Raw genomic sequence first — 14050 nt, forward strand, 5'->3', positions numbered from 1 at the left:
TCTGACATTTCTATGAATTAACAAATAATAGAGAGGATGTGTTTAAGAGGCAGGGATATCATCAAGGGGGTAAGCGAGAGTCCACAAAGCGTACCTCCTATGGCGCCATTTTGTTGCTATCAAGCCATCACCCGCCGTTAGCATCCCATTGACTGCCATTCATTTTGACATCACTTTGACAGCGAATAGCTTTACATCTGAAGTGTTTAAAGACTCTATTTGTCCATTGTTTATTTCTAAAGAAACACGACAATGTATAAAAGGCTCCATTACCTTGTACCTCACGTTATGGCTCCGTAGCAGACGTTTTTGTAAAAATAGGTTAACGATTGTGTCATAATCACGCAACTTACTGTCGCATAGTAGAGGAATTACCGTACAGTACAGGAGAAGCTCGCAGGCAGTTTCGACTTACATTAGCTGTTTAGGTTTAATTACTAATGTTAACTAGCATTTTAGTTAGCAATAATTTGCCTGTGTCTATGTTATCTCCTTACATATACCTACGCTCTCCTTCTCTGCAAGATTGGGAATGATTGAGATTTCTCTTGGCACAGCTACCAGAAGACTTACAACTTTCAGACAGGATGCTCACGTCACATCTAAGTCTTCAAGCTCAGTTGGAGGCTGCGCAATAATCACCGGAAAAGTGCTTCTGATAGACTTCACGGCTCTCCGTTGCAAGTCTACGGCGTCAATTTGTCCATTGATTTTACTGTCTATGGATATCATACATTGACATAATGTAAATATGGACCCAGCACCCTGAAAACATTCTTAAAATGGTGGTTCATGTACCAGTTACACCCAACACTCAGATTAATGTTTCCATCGTGCTGTGACTGGAACAACTGGGAAGCTTACCACATAAAGATGGATTCTTCCATTGCATTTTTTATTAACTTTCAATAACTAGATATCATATTTGGAAATTCAATAAGCACAATATTTACCCACAATCCACAACTGTTAGCATAAAAAATGCTGGTTATTATTTAAATGCAGAGAAATGTTTTGTTGTTATTTTGAGTGACCGTATGGGTGACATTTCAAAAATATATATTTGCATAAGATACAAAGTTTTCATTGTTAAAAAAGCAAACAAACAAAAAAGCAATTTAACACTGATAATATGGTATAACAGAACGACAACACCTCTAAACAACAATCCAGTAATCATGGTCATTTGCAATATCAATTTATAAACGGATTATCAGTTTATAGTTAGAGCAAAGTTCAGACAAAAAAAAAGTTTAATACATTTTTACAAGGAAATCATGCTGAAATTGCTGTTACTGCTTAAGTTATGCTGTTACTTGAAGGTACCCTGTGGAGTTTTGACCACTAACAGTGCTATGGAGCAGTGTTTGTATGAATGGGTCCCCATTTTATTTGTAATGTGCGCACACATGACGATGCACACGGGTGGCACTATTCACATCTTATCGACAGTAATGCAACAACAAAGGTAACAATGCGCGGACAAAGCCAATAATAAAGAAGAAGACTGTGAGATGGCAAATGTGGATGTAAACAATGGACAATTTAAAATATTTCAATATTCGGCTTTGCAAATGTTTTATGAGGAAGGAAATGCATTTGTTAGACCTTAAGCATGCACACAATGCATTCTGGTGAGAAACACTGACTGCAAATATATGTTTTGATTGTTTACAAGAAAATTGGAAGGGACCTTTAATGTACATATCATGACATGGAGGCATTTCATTTTCATCTTCATATCCACAATGAATTTTAGCCATGACTATGAAATGCTTGTTACTAACTTAGCTCTGGGGAGCTTATTCCCCGGAGTCCTTATGTTTTTTTTCGTCCAGCAGTTTTCCTTGGATTAGGGTGTCACCTAAATCATGGTTGCAGCTGTCGACGTGGTCCTGTTCCGTGCCCTGCTATGCCCTGCTACACCCTGCTACACCCTGCTACGCTCTGCAGTGCCCTGCTATGCCCTGCTACGTCCTGCTACGCCCTGCAACGCCCTACAGTGCCCTGCTACACCATGAACTACTACAACTACTATTGTGACTATTATTGCCACTGTTCATCACACCCCCAACCGGCACCATCAGACACCACCTACCAAGAGCCTGGGTCTGTCCCAGGTTTCTCCCTAAAAGGACGTTTTTCCTCGCCACTGTCGCACTAAATGCTTGATCTTAGGGGAATTAATAGAATTGTTGGGTCTTTGTATATTATAGAATGTGGTTTAGACCTACTCTATATGTAAAGTGTCTTGAGATAACTCTTGTTATGATTTGACACTAAAATAAAATTGAATTGAACTGAATTGACTAACTGTATCAATGCTAGCTAATGCACTCACTGGGCTCTAAATGTCTTGTACAGGGTTTTGTAAAGAAAACTCAAAGACAACATTTCAGGAAGGCCGTGGGTATTAACTGTGAATTTTTGGTATTAAAATATTGTATGTCAGCTAAAAGTTGGCAGGGCATGCCCATGGACAATTGCATAACTGTTAAGGCTGATGGAAAAATGTGATTAGGTTGGCAGGGCATGGTAAAACAAGTGCTGAGTCAAGGGAACACCCTAAAGTTGATGATCCGATGACGGCATAAGAGTGGGACACACAGATATCTGTGGGTTGAGGGTGCTTAGACCGTAAAAAATAATAAGTACAATTGGAAATAGGTGCTGTGGGAATTTGGCTTCTACTGACTGGCTTAAAGATCTAAAGTATAACATGTAAATTCAATGTGCTGTGTTCAAATACTACCCAGGCTTTTGTCTCATGTTTTCTTTCTCTCTCTGTCTCCCTGTCTTTGCTTGGATATACATCCTGACATTCAAAAACAAATGATCCTGTTGTCATCTTCTGGAAAGAAGATAAAGCGGCTAAATCAAATTGTAATTCAAGATTTGGCATATGGGTTATTGAATAAATATACCAGACAACAGACTAAATTCATGTACATGCTTTAAAAAAAATAAATCTATAAAGTGAGTCTACCTAAAATGACAAGATGTTTGTGACAACAACGATGTTCTGATGGTTTTTTTTCTTCCACCAAAACATAAAATGGCCTGTTAAATATCCTTTGCTGCATTTTCTCATGCCGGAGGTGGGCTGATTCAAAGAAGGATGACAACATGCTTGGAAGATTATCAAAAGCTTCTGCGAGCATTCAGAGGAGTTTTGAGCTGCTAAAGGAACTGTACAGTCAGAGTTATATTTGAGGTTTATAACCTGGATGAACCTTATTGTTCGCCTTCATCATTGTTTGCTGCTGCAACACAGGGGTTGTTTCAGCAATAGGTTTGCATTTCCAAGAGTCTGCAGAGAGCAGCCATTTGTTTTAGTGCAACTAGACTCTGAAATGAGCACACTATGGACCGAAACTATCATCTCAGTGCTTATTTCCAGCAGCACACATCATTGCTTACAGTGCAGTGAGCTGCTTCTGTATTGTATGCGATTTTTGTTCTTTTGTGCTGTATTGTGTCAACTGTGGAGGCATCATGAAATCATAAACTACTATTAATACGGTCTTGATTTTATGAAATTAGTCAAAGCTGGTCCACATGACCATTCTGTCTCAGTTCATAACAATAATAAAACCAAAAAAATTGCAAAAGGTGTGTGTTACTGTTTGTTCTGACTGTGTTCATTCAAGGCATATTTTGGCACAGCATACAAAGTTAATGGAAACATGCAAAATAGACACAAATACGCCCAGGGTGGCGCAAATGGCACAAAGACGCATCTGCACACATTGAAAATGTGGAAAAAGCAGCTGCTTCATTGGATGTTTGGGGTGAATAACCACGGGCTGCACAAGCAGTCCAGCAGTCAGATTTGTGTAAATAACGCAAGGAAGAAATTGTCTTCACTTTCTGTCAGAAGACACCTTAAAATGAATAGGACGACATTTTAGGACACTTTTTTGTTTTCTTTCGGAGTGTTAGAGGAGATGATCAATACCACTCTAATACCGTCCTGTCTAGAGCTACAACTAACGATTCTTTTCATAGTCGAATAATCTGTTGATTATTTTCTCGATTATTCGATTAGTTGTTTGGTCTATAAAATGTCAGAAAATGGTGAAAAATGTGGATCAGTGTTTACCAAAAGCCCAAGACGACGTCCTCAAACGTCTTGTTTTGTTCACAACTCAAAGATATTCAGTTTACTGTCACAGAGGAGAGAAGAAACTGGAAGATATTCACATTTAAGAAGCTGGAAAATAAAGAATTTTTACTTTTGTCTTAAGAAATTCCTCAAACCGACCGATCGATTATCAAAATAGTTGGCGATTAATTTAAGAGTTGACAACTAATCGATTAATCGATTAATCTTTGCAGCTCTGGTCCTGTCCGCTAAATACCAGGCTACAACCAGCAGCCAGTTAGCGTAGCTTAGCATAAAGACCGGTAACAGGAGGGAAACCTAGCTTAGCTATGTCCAAAAAGATAAGTTGTGGTTTTATTGGTTGGTTTCTTGGCTGTTATCACGTTTACGTTGCCAGGTAACCAGCAGAGACTTCACTACGTTGCTGCTCCAGCATGAACTCCCAATAAAATGGCCAACGGTCACTTTTACACTTTTTATGTTAATATGTGAGCTTTAGAGGTGCTGGTAGAGGTATTATTTTTAGGCTGGCTGTTTCCCATGTTTCCAGTGCTAAGCTAAGCTAAGATAAGCTGGTTGTAGTTTTATATTTAGCAGACAGGAGGAGTTGTAACAATAATCTCATTTGTCTCTCAGCAAGAAAACAAAGTTCCATTTTTAATTTAACTGAAATCAATCCAAACCTGAAATCCAGCTGCTTGGATTCTGGTAATTACTTGAAATGACAACTAATTTTTGCAACGCATTTTCCCTCCTCTATGCACTATCTAGTGCAGTGTGGCTATAGGCTACATTGTGTAATGGGAAGTCATTAGCTTTTGGTCTGATGCAGTTTGTTCTCAGTCCCTCGCTGCTACATTTATATTTCATATCTTATGTTTCACACTGTATTAACAGCTGTGGCTTGTTTTTGCCATCTGCAGACAATTACTTTAGTTTACTTGGCTTTGTAATAATAACATGTTTTCTTCTTGCAACTCTCTCAATAGACAACGTACTGCAAATTCTTGACAGGTGCTGAGGCATTTGCTCGGGAGACACGATGAGGAGGATTATTACTGCATTATTTAGTTCTCCTGAAATAAACAAACACATTCCCTTCCTGGCATCATGTGCGACTACCAAGTCAGCATTGTGTTTTGCATCGCTCCTGCTCGGAGCAGCCAATTATGATTTACGTCGGCTACCAAGAACCTCGGTGCCCCTTTTCACTACCAACAAGACCCACTTAGTGTCGAATATTTTCCCCTTCATACCCTCTCATTTGCTCAGTATCTCCTCCTTTTATGACCTTTTTACATTCACCTTGCCTTGTTTCACCTACTTGCTATCACCACAGTGGCTCAGGTTCCGCTCCGCAGTCTAGTTTCAGTATAATAACTTGACACTTCACATTGCATTAGTCTTAGTCCCGACAACAAGGTTATGTGACCTATAGTGTCAGAGAGCATACACCATACTTGCCTGGAGTAGCTATTTATCAAGACAGCTTTGGGCCACCTATGATTTAGAGCAGAACAAATACAGATGTGAGGCGGTTATACTGAGGACATATTTGTCCAGCAACCAGAATTTTGGCTAGCAAACACCATCATGTCTCTCACAGGGACTTGAATGGGACAATTAATCCTATATGAGTCACCAGGATGCATGTCATTGCATAGTTAACATAATAAAAGCATTGATGTCAAATGTTTGGAAATTCACTCATGTGGTTGAAAATATGGAAAATGTAACATTTTATTCCTTCATAAATGTATACATACAGATATAAGGCAGTTGTATTGAGGACATATTTGTCCAGCAATTTTGGCTAGCATACACCATCACGTCTCTCACAGGGATTCGAATGGGACATGTAATCCTATATAAGTCACCAGAATGCATGTCATTACATAGTTAATAAAATAAAAGCATGGATGTCAAATGTTTTAAATTCACTCATGTAGTGTAAAATATGAGAAATGTAACATTTTAGTCCTTCATAAATGTATAGATCTTCCCTTTTTTGTCTCAAATATAGATTAGAAACAATTAGTGGAAGTGTGGAGGGCCATGCACTGGGTGAATGGGGAGAGGAGGGAAGGAGGCCGGCTCTGAACCCCGAGGAAGTCATTAGGAGACCAGTGGCCTCACCGGTGCAGCGCTCAAAGAAGCTGCCCACTGGCATGATGTCATATTTTACATGCCATCAGTCATTCTACCACCCCTGGCCATCAAACCTGACAAGCACACAGATATTGACCATTTGAGATCATGAAGAGCAAACGTGTTAAAGTGAGCTTGCATTTATGTGGACATTTTGTGTTTATTGCAACAGATCTCCAGTGATGACGTTTTGTCACTTTAATCCAGTGATGTGCAAAAAAAGACAACCCTTGGGCAACATCCTCCACCACACTCCTTAGAGCACATCTGGTGCCCAGAACAATCCCTCGTATTATAAGAGAAATAACAGGCTTGTAAACTGATTATAGACATGACGTTGCAGTTATAAACTCCCTGTATATTCAGGTTGTTAATCTTTCTGAGATGGACACTCTGGTCTTTAAAAAATGACCTTTGACCATGCCTAAACCATGTCTTTGGGATTACAAAGTGTATGATTTAACCCAATCCATGTTGCTGTTGTTTTCTCAATGCACAATATGTGATCAGAAAATATGTGATTAGCCCATTTAAGACAAACATGTCGATTTTTTGCTGGGCATCGGCCACTGTGGCCACAAGTGGATTAAGGCAGAATGAATTTGCCTACATTTCCCAAGATTCTCCTGATAACAAATGAAAGACCTGGGCATTTACCAGGCAGGGCAAAAGATGGGATTAAATTGCATCATGGGAAGTGTAGGTTCCAGCATTATGAACAGATGCTTGAATTGCATCATGGGTGATATTTGGGAAAAAATACCTAAATGCAATTCAACCTTTACAATATGAACTGCTGTTGCTGATGTTGTAACACATAACTTCCTGTTTGCCCAAATAATTCCTCTGGGACATTACATGTTACTACATGTTTGGAGCAATACATGTTTTTCTATACACTGTAGCACCATAAATATGATGTATATATCCAACTGTTTTAATGAATTGTACATTGTATTTGTATATTTTTACTCAGTAAGCATTTCCCTGTGCATTAGCCCTCAGAGTACCGCATTAGACAAGGGTCATCAAGCAAGCTCAGATTAAACGTCATTTATAGCCACAGACAACAACTGTACAGTGTGTTGTCAGGCAGGCTCATGAACCATCCGTACATGGAGCTACGAAAAGTATTGTTGTGAACAATAGCAAAACTGAAGCCCTTTGACTAACTGACTGACAAGATCATGATTAAACCAGAGAAAGAAAAACTGTAAGCTTACTGGTAAACCAGGTAGCATTCAAACAACGCCGTGTACATTTGCATTCATCAAAAAGCCCTTGAGACTTTTCACATTTCTCTGCATTAAGCTTGAATGTGTTTCAAGAATCACCTCCGAAGGCAGTGTAACCGGCGCGGCTACTATGTTGATCTGGGCTACGATCTGCACTACTGTGCTGCATAATTTATTTTACTGCACAAGAAGTAAAACCCTGATCGCTCTTCGACATAATCGCAACCTTAGTAAATGTGTTTATCTTGTTTATTCCTCTCTCCCTCTCTCTCTCTCTCTCTCTCTCTCTCTCTCTCTCTCTCTCTCTCTCTCTCTCTCTCTCTCTCTCTCTCTCTCTCTCTCTCTCTCTCTCTCTCTCTCCCTCCCTCCCTTCCCGGGTCTCTGGGGTCCGAGCGGCCCCTGTCTGCTTCCTGGTGGTGTCTGGGAGCCCAGGTCTATGAGGCACAGGATCATTTTCCCTCTGTAGCTGTTGTCACTAGCATGGACCCAGCTAATTCATCTTGCTAATGGCAGGTGGGTCAGTTGAGCGCTATAATTGTGATTTCCGTTTTCTCTCTCTCTCTCTCTCTCTCTCTCTCTCTCTCTCTCTCTCTCTCTTTGTGTAGCTGTAGTTCCTTGATCTAATAAATAAATACCCGTACCAGGTTCAAAAGAAGACAGCTCTTTGTGCCATCAACATGTTTTACCATATCATTAGGATGAGATATGCAAATTCAATTGTGGTTTGCAGTTAAAATCAAAATTGACAAATTGTCAAGATTTAGAAATGCCATACATATTTGGTTGAACTGATTGTTTGATTAAATATGTTTATTCCAAACTGAAATACACATTTTGTTAAAAAAAAACATTATGGAAGTTGTACCAAATGAGGATAGGATTTTAGGTAATTTAAGCCCTTAGATTGTTATTTGTGTTGCACAGAACCAACTGCTGGTCACGAGATAAATAATAAAATATCCCTTTTCCCCCCAGAATGGATATAATGAACTCTATGCTTTTAACAGATTTTTTTCTTCTTCCTCCTTCCAGCAGCCAGTGGGAGTCACTGGAGCATGAATCTCCAGAGAGCAGTGGACATGGAATGAGCCCGGGCTGATTTCAGTCAGGAGGAAGGTCGTCACCACACAAATGAAAAACATGAGAAGTGGCTGAAGGTCTAATCAAGTCCTCAGACTGCACTCACTGGGAGCAATTAAGTTCCTCCCTCTCCCTCAACATAGGTAACCAAATCCTCCTATTGACATTCTCAATAAAAGGTCATTTACTGTATGGATAAAATGATCAGCCTCTATAAGCCTGAGAACCTTATAGCATGAAATGAACTTGAAAAATCGTGGTCAGAGCTTTGACCAAGAATCGTACAGTATTTACAAAATTGACAAGGACGTAAAATCGAAGAAATTATTCACATAAAAGAGCAAGAGGAATAAATTTAATACAATAAATGCTTGCGCTGTGTTTGGAATCTACACGCAGGATCTTCACTGCATGAATTTCAGGGACCTTGGCACTGAGTCCAACCCAACCGCAGGAATTCATTACCATCATTGCTAGTCTGACACAAATTAAGTCCTGGTACTTTCTGTCTTGCCTCTCAGACCACAATACTTCATCATAAGTCATCCTTAATTTGTATGGTTGTCGCAGGCACTTGTTGTCAAGTCTGTTAGCTCGCAGCTCCCTTTGTCAAAACCTGTCAGGGCTGTACAGACTGGCAGGGAGAGAAGGAAAGACGATTTTCACACTCTGATTCCACCTTGAATGGCCACAAAACTCTTGTTTGCCTCTGAGCCAAAATGTAAAATTGTCCTTGCAAGTATACTTGTCGTACACTCTCCCTTCATATGCATTTTTTCAGGAAGTGTGAAGTAACAGCGGGAAGACCATACATGACACACCACTATAGACCGAATTCTACACCGTCCAAAATGTAAGATGATGATGCCGTTTTGGCTTTAAAACCCCATTTCAAAGCAGGATTGGTGACAACACGTTTCCCTTCACCATTTTCATCCCCCGGGAGGAATCCACCTGTCTCTGTGTCTTCTCTGAGCATCTGGCTTTTACAACACAAATTAAAATGAAATGCAACTTTGATGCTTACGAAGTAAAATTGAATAAGGGGTGAAAATGCTCTTAAGAGGTGGGATTGGCAACGGTTTTAGCTGCTGAAAACAGAGATTTTGGTGTGACTTATGAGTCAGACTCTCCTTCTTTCCTTCAGGTACACATTCTCTTAAGCGTGTCTCAATCATTTGAATCTTTAACACAGTGAAACAGAGTAACACATATTATGGCCTTTTTTTGTGGGCAGCTTTTGAGGGTTACCAGCCATATGTCCCCAGTCAAGCACACATAATGGGAATGGGATGAGAAATTACTACTTTTGCATTCTGCCCAAAGAACTGACACAGTCAGGCATGGATTGGCCATCGGGAGTACTGGGAGATTTCCCGGTGGGCCGGTCTATTTGCGTGGGCTGAATGGGCTGCACTCCGGTCTTTGACTGACCGGCCTACAGAGAACAGAGAGTTCACATGATTGGCCCACTGGTTTGTCTCTCATCTGAACACTGGCCAATCACATTCTTCTATGACCCACTTCCATCTAACCATAGAAAGAGCGCATTTAGGTCCACACCGACGCCAAAAATAACTCCACAAAGTGCCGGTAGCTAGCTAAAACACGAGATTTAAGCATGTCAAACGATGCTTTTAGCACCCTTCTCTACTAGAGAGGACAAGTTAGCTGTTAGTAAGCTAATGTTAGTTATGTATTAGCAATCTAAGGCACTTGCAAACATAGTACTATAGCTTTCTGATTTATCAACATTTCACAATAACACAAGTGTTAGCTACATACTGTGTACAAAATGCAGCTTTAGCTTAACTTACAGACTTAACACTTGTTAACTAACGTTATACAAGACATCTTGATGACAGCCATGCTCCACCCTCAGCCTTTAGCCGTCCTGCCATCAAGAGCCAGGCAGACTTTTTGATTTAGTGAGTACATTATCATACTCTCGTATGCTACGTTTACTCGTGGCCGGCTATTTTCATAAACGGACATTTCAACCTCTCAGTTTTTATAAATAGTTTTCAGAAAAATGTTTGTTTACATGTACCTGTGTATCTATGCTGTCAATGCCGTCAAGAGCATGCCAAACCTGTAGGTGGCAGTGTAACGAGAAGCTCAAGCCCACGTTAGCCAATCAGAATCCCGAAAACAGCAACAACAGCAACGAATAACTTTCTCTTTCTCTCTCTCGGCTGCCTAAACCTCAGTTTTTCTCAGTTCACATGCAAACGTGCAAACAAAGTTTTCCAAAATCTCTACTCTGGCCGGAGGTTTTAGAAAGAATCGTTTTCAGAGGCGAATTCTCCGTTTGCGTGTAAACGAAGAGCACAAACGAAGGGAAATGTCTCAGTTTTTCAAAATAATCATGTACGTGTAAACCACTCAGCTAAGTGAGAGTATTAGGGGCTGGCATGAAGGGTTCAACATTAACTTTTTGTCCACCAGCTAAATGGTTAGTGAATGTTAAAATTATACTTTTTTTTGGCTGGTGAGTCAAGCAAACTACCAGCCACTTACATATTTTACCAGCATTTGGCTAGTAGATGGTGCTATTTTTTAACCCTGCTCATATGTTCATGTGTTAAAGGGGACTGCAAGGACGGTTGGTGTCCGTCCGATTGTGGTGGGCTGGTCTAGGTCTCAACAGTCCAGGGCTGATTTTTTACCCCAGTCCAGCCCTGGACACAGTCAACGCTAAACATACAGGAATATTAACATAAGAGTCCTATGGGATCCAAAAATAGCTTTGCAAGTATTACAGTAAGTAAAAAAAAATACTCTGCACTCCAGGACAACATTAAGAGGAAACACAAAAAAATCAGCTGCAGAGAGAAAAATGTAAATGTGTGATAGCAGGGAGTCAGCCGTCATTTCACTTGAAATTCTTTTGCTGCCACCCCTCTATCTCATTAATGACTTCCACAGCCACACACAGATTCCCCTGGGCTCTTTACCAAAAAGCAATAAACACTGTATCACACTGACTCACCAATTGGCAAACGACTGCAAACAAAACAAGAATAAAAGTAACCAATTAACCAGAAAACCCATTCGCTCTGATTGGTAACACTTTAACTTTTCTGAATGTAGTTGACCTCAAGACACCATATAAATGCTCTACTCGCCTTCATTTTTGAAATTACATAATTAGTATGACAATAGCTTTAATATTGACTGTTTATAAGTAATAAACATCTGATATAGCCTAACTAAATACCTATTACAGTTGTGTGTGTGTGTGTGTGTGTGTGTGCTCTCAATGGTGCATATTAATAATAATAATAATAATAATAATAATAATACAATTTATTTATAGGCGAAAAAACAATGTACTAAGTTAAAGACAATACAACAATCGTTCATAAAAGGTACAGGGCATATTTACAAAGCAAAAAATCAGACCAGCAATTGATGTGAACATATACAGTATACAGTGATCAAAGACCATAAGCCAGTTTAAAAAGGTGTGTCTGTAGGTGAGTTTTGGAACTGGAAAGACATTGTTGCGGATATTCGGTGGAAGGGAGTACCAGATGCAGGGGACTGAGCGACTGAATGCTCTGAGCCCAACGGTGGTCAAACAGGCAGAGGGTTGAGTGAGGTGTATGGAAGTGGAAGACCTGAGAGTATGGCTGGGTGTGTTGATGTGAACGAGATCAGTGAGGTAGAGAGGAGCGAGGTTGTGATGAGAAGCAGGATCTTATAATCAATGCGGTATTTAACCGGCAGAAATGAAATGTCGTCGATATAGCCTAACTTTGGAGAAGAAGAAGACATACTTTGACGGGATAAACGCTACTAGCCACAGCATGGAGGAGGGGTGGGGGTGGTGTGCAATCACCGAAGACTTGCGTCATGTGGATGCGCCGTCAGTGTTGTTGTCATTACTTAGAATTCCTCATGGGGGGGGGCGACAAAAACTAGGCACTATAAAGTAGGCTTTGTAAAACATTTACATAAGAACATGCTTAGTAAAACACAATTTTCTTAAACTGTTGTATTACCATAACGGAAATGTTACAAGAGAATATATTACTTATGACTCCATTATGACCCGTCTTCCTCCGCAACCCACACACACAATCGTCAACGGCAGAACACTGAAATGTCTGCATGTGAGGAACACAAGAGTACTAACTAGTAAACAGACAACCTGGCATGTATTTCTCTGCTACAGTGCTACCACAGAAAGCCCAGCCAGCGTGCTCCACGTTGAAGTTGGACCAAATTCACTTACAGACCAAAAGTACACAATATTCTCTGTATTAGTCCCAACACTGTCTGCCAGGCTGCTGGTTGTGTTTCAAAATCAGAGAAAACAATGAAGATAATCGGCCATTTACTTGCTGCCACATTCCAGGTCTTTGTGCTCTCATTTCACATGGCTGCTTTTCTGCATGATCTAGTTGTGAAATAAAGCATGCATGTATGCACGTGAATTTGTTGTAAAAAATTAGCAAATAATGAACTATTCCCAAATAACATAAAACAATAATTCAACAAATGAAAGCAGATACATGCAACACTGAATTTGTTTTATTGCCCTGGAAACCATTTCCCCCATAATGTAATAAATGTTTTGTGAGATTTTGCACATTGCAATAGAGTCAGAGTGCAAAAATGTGTAGTGCACTGTAAAATATGAATCTCATGTGTTCTCTGCCTCAGTATTAAATTAACTACAGTAAATCCAAGACAAAACAGCAACCATGAAATGTGAAGAAACTGAATAATCTAAAACTAGAGTTTGAGGAAACTCTTTATAGAAAACATGATAATTGTCCCCTACAGAGTTCAAATTTGGTTACTGAGAATAAACTGCATAGTTCTTATTTAAAGTCAGAAGGCTTCTCCTGTTTGTGAAAGATACCCTGGCATGTCATAATGAAATCAAAATGCAGATGTTATATACATCATAAAGCAAAAGTTTTCTTAATGAGAGTTAGCCTACTGTAGATGAGAAAATTGATACCACTCTCAAATCTATCTGTATGCTAAATATGTATCTGGAGCGAGCAGCTGATTAGCTAAACTTAGCTTAGTTCAAAGACTAACAGGGGTAAACAGCTAGCTTGGCTTTGTCCAAAGATAACATATCCACGAGCAGTACCTTAAAGCTTACTGATTACCTGTACCAAAACTAAAATGTAGAATATTTTACGGGAGTTAAACTCTTTTTTGGCCTGGGGCTGTGTTTCTCTGGAGGTTTTGCTCTTTCACCCACAACCTTCACGGTTACCTTTGGACAGAGCCAGCTATTTCCCCCTTTTTCCAGTTATATGCTAAGCTAAGCTAAACTGGCTGTTGCCCTATATTTAGCGGACAGATTGGCACTGTTCTCTTCATCCAACACAAACATGAATAAGCACATTTTCCCACAGACATTTTAAAGCTATTTCTTCATTTTACATAGTTTATAAGTATTGATATTGCCACAGTGTCTGTGGTAGGCTTTTCAGTGGAGGAAACAATGCAGCCA

The sequence above is a fragment of the Sander lucioperca genome, chromosome 2 (assembly GCF_008315115.2).
Source record: "Sander lucioperca isolate FBNREF2018 chromosome 2, SLUC_FBN_1.2, whole genome shotgun sequence".
Classification (NCBI taxonomy): domain Eukaryota; kingdom Metazoa; phylum Chordata; class Actinopteri; order Perciformes; family Percidae; genus Sander; species Sander lucioperca.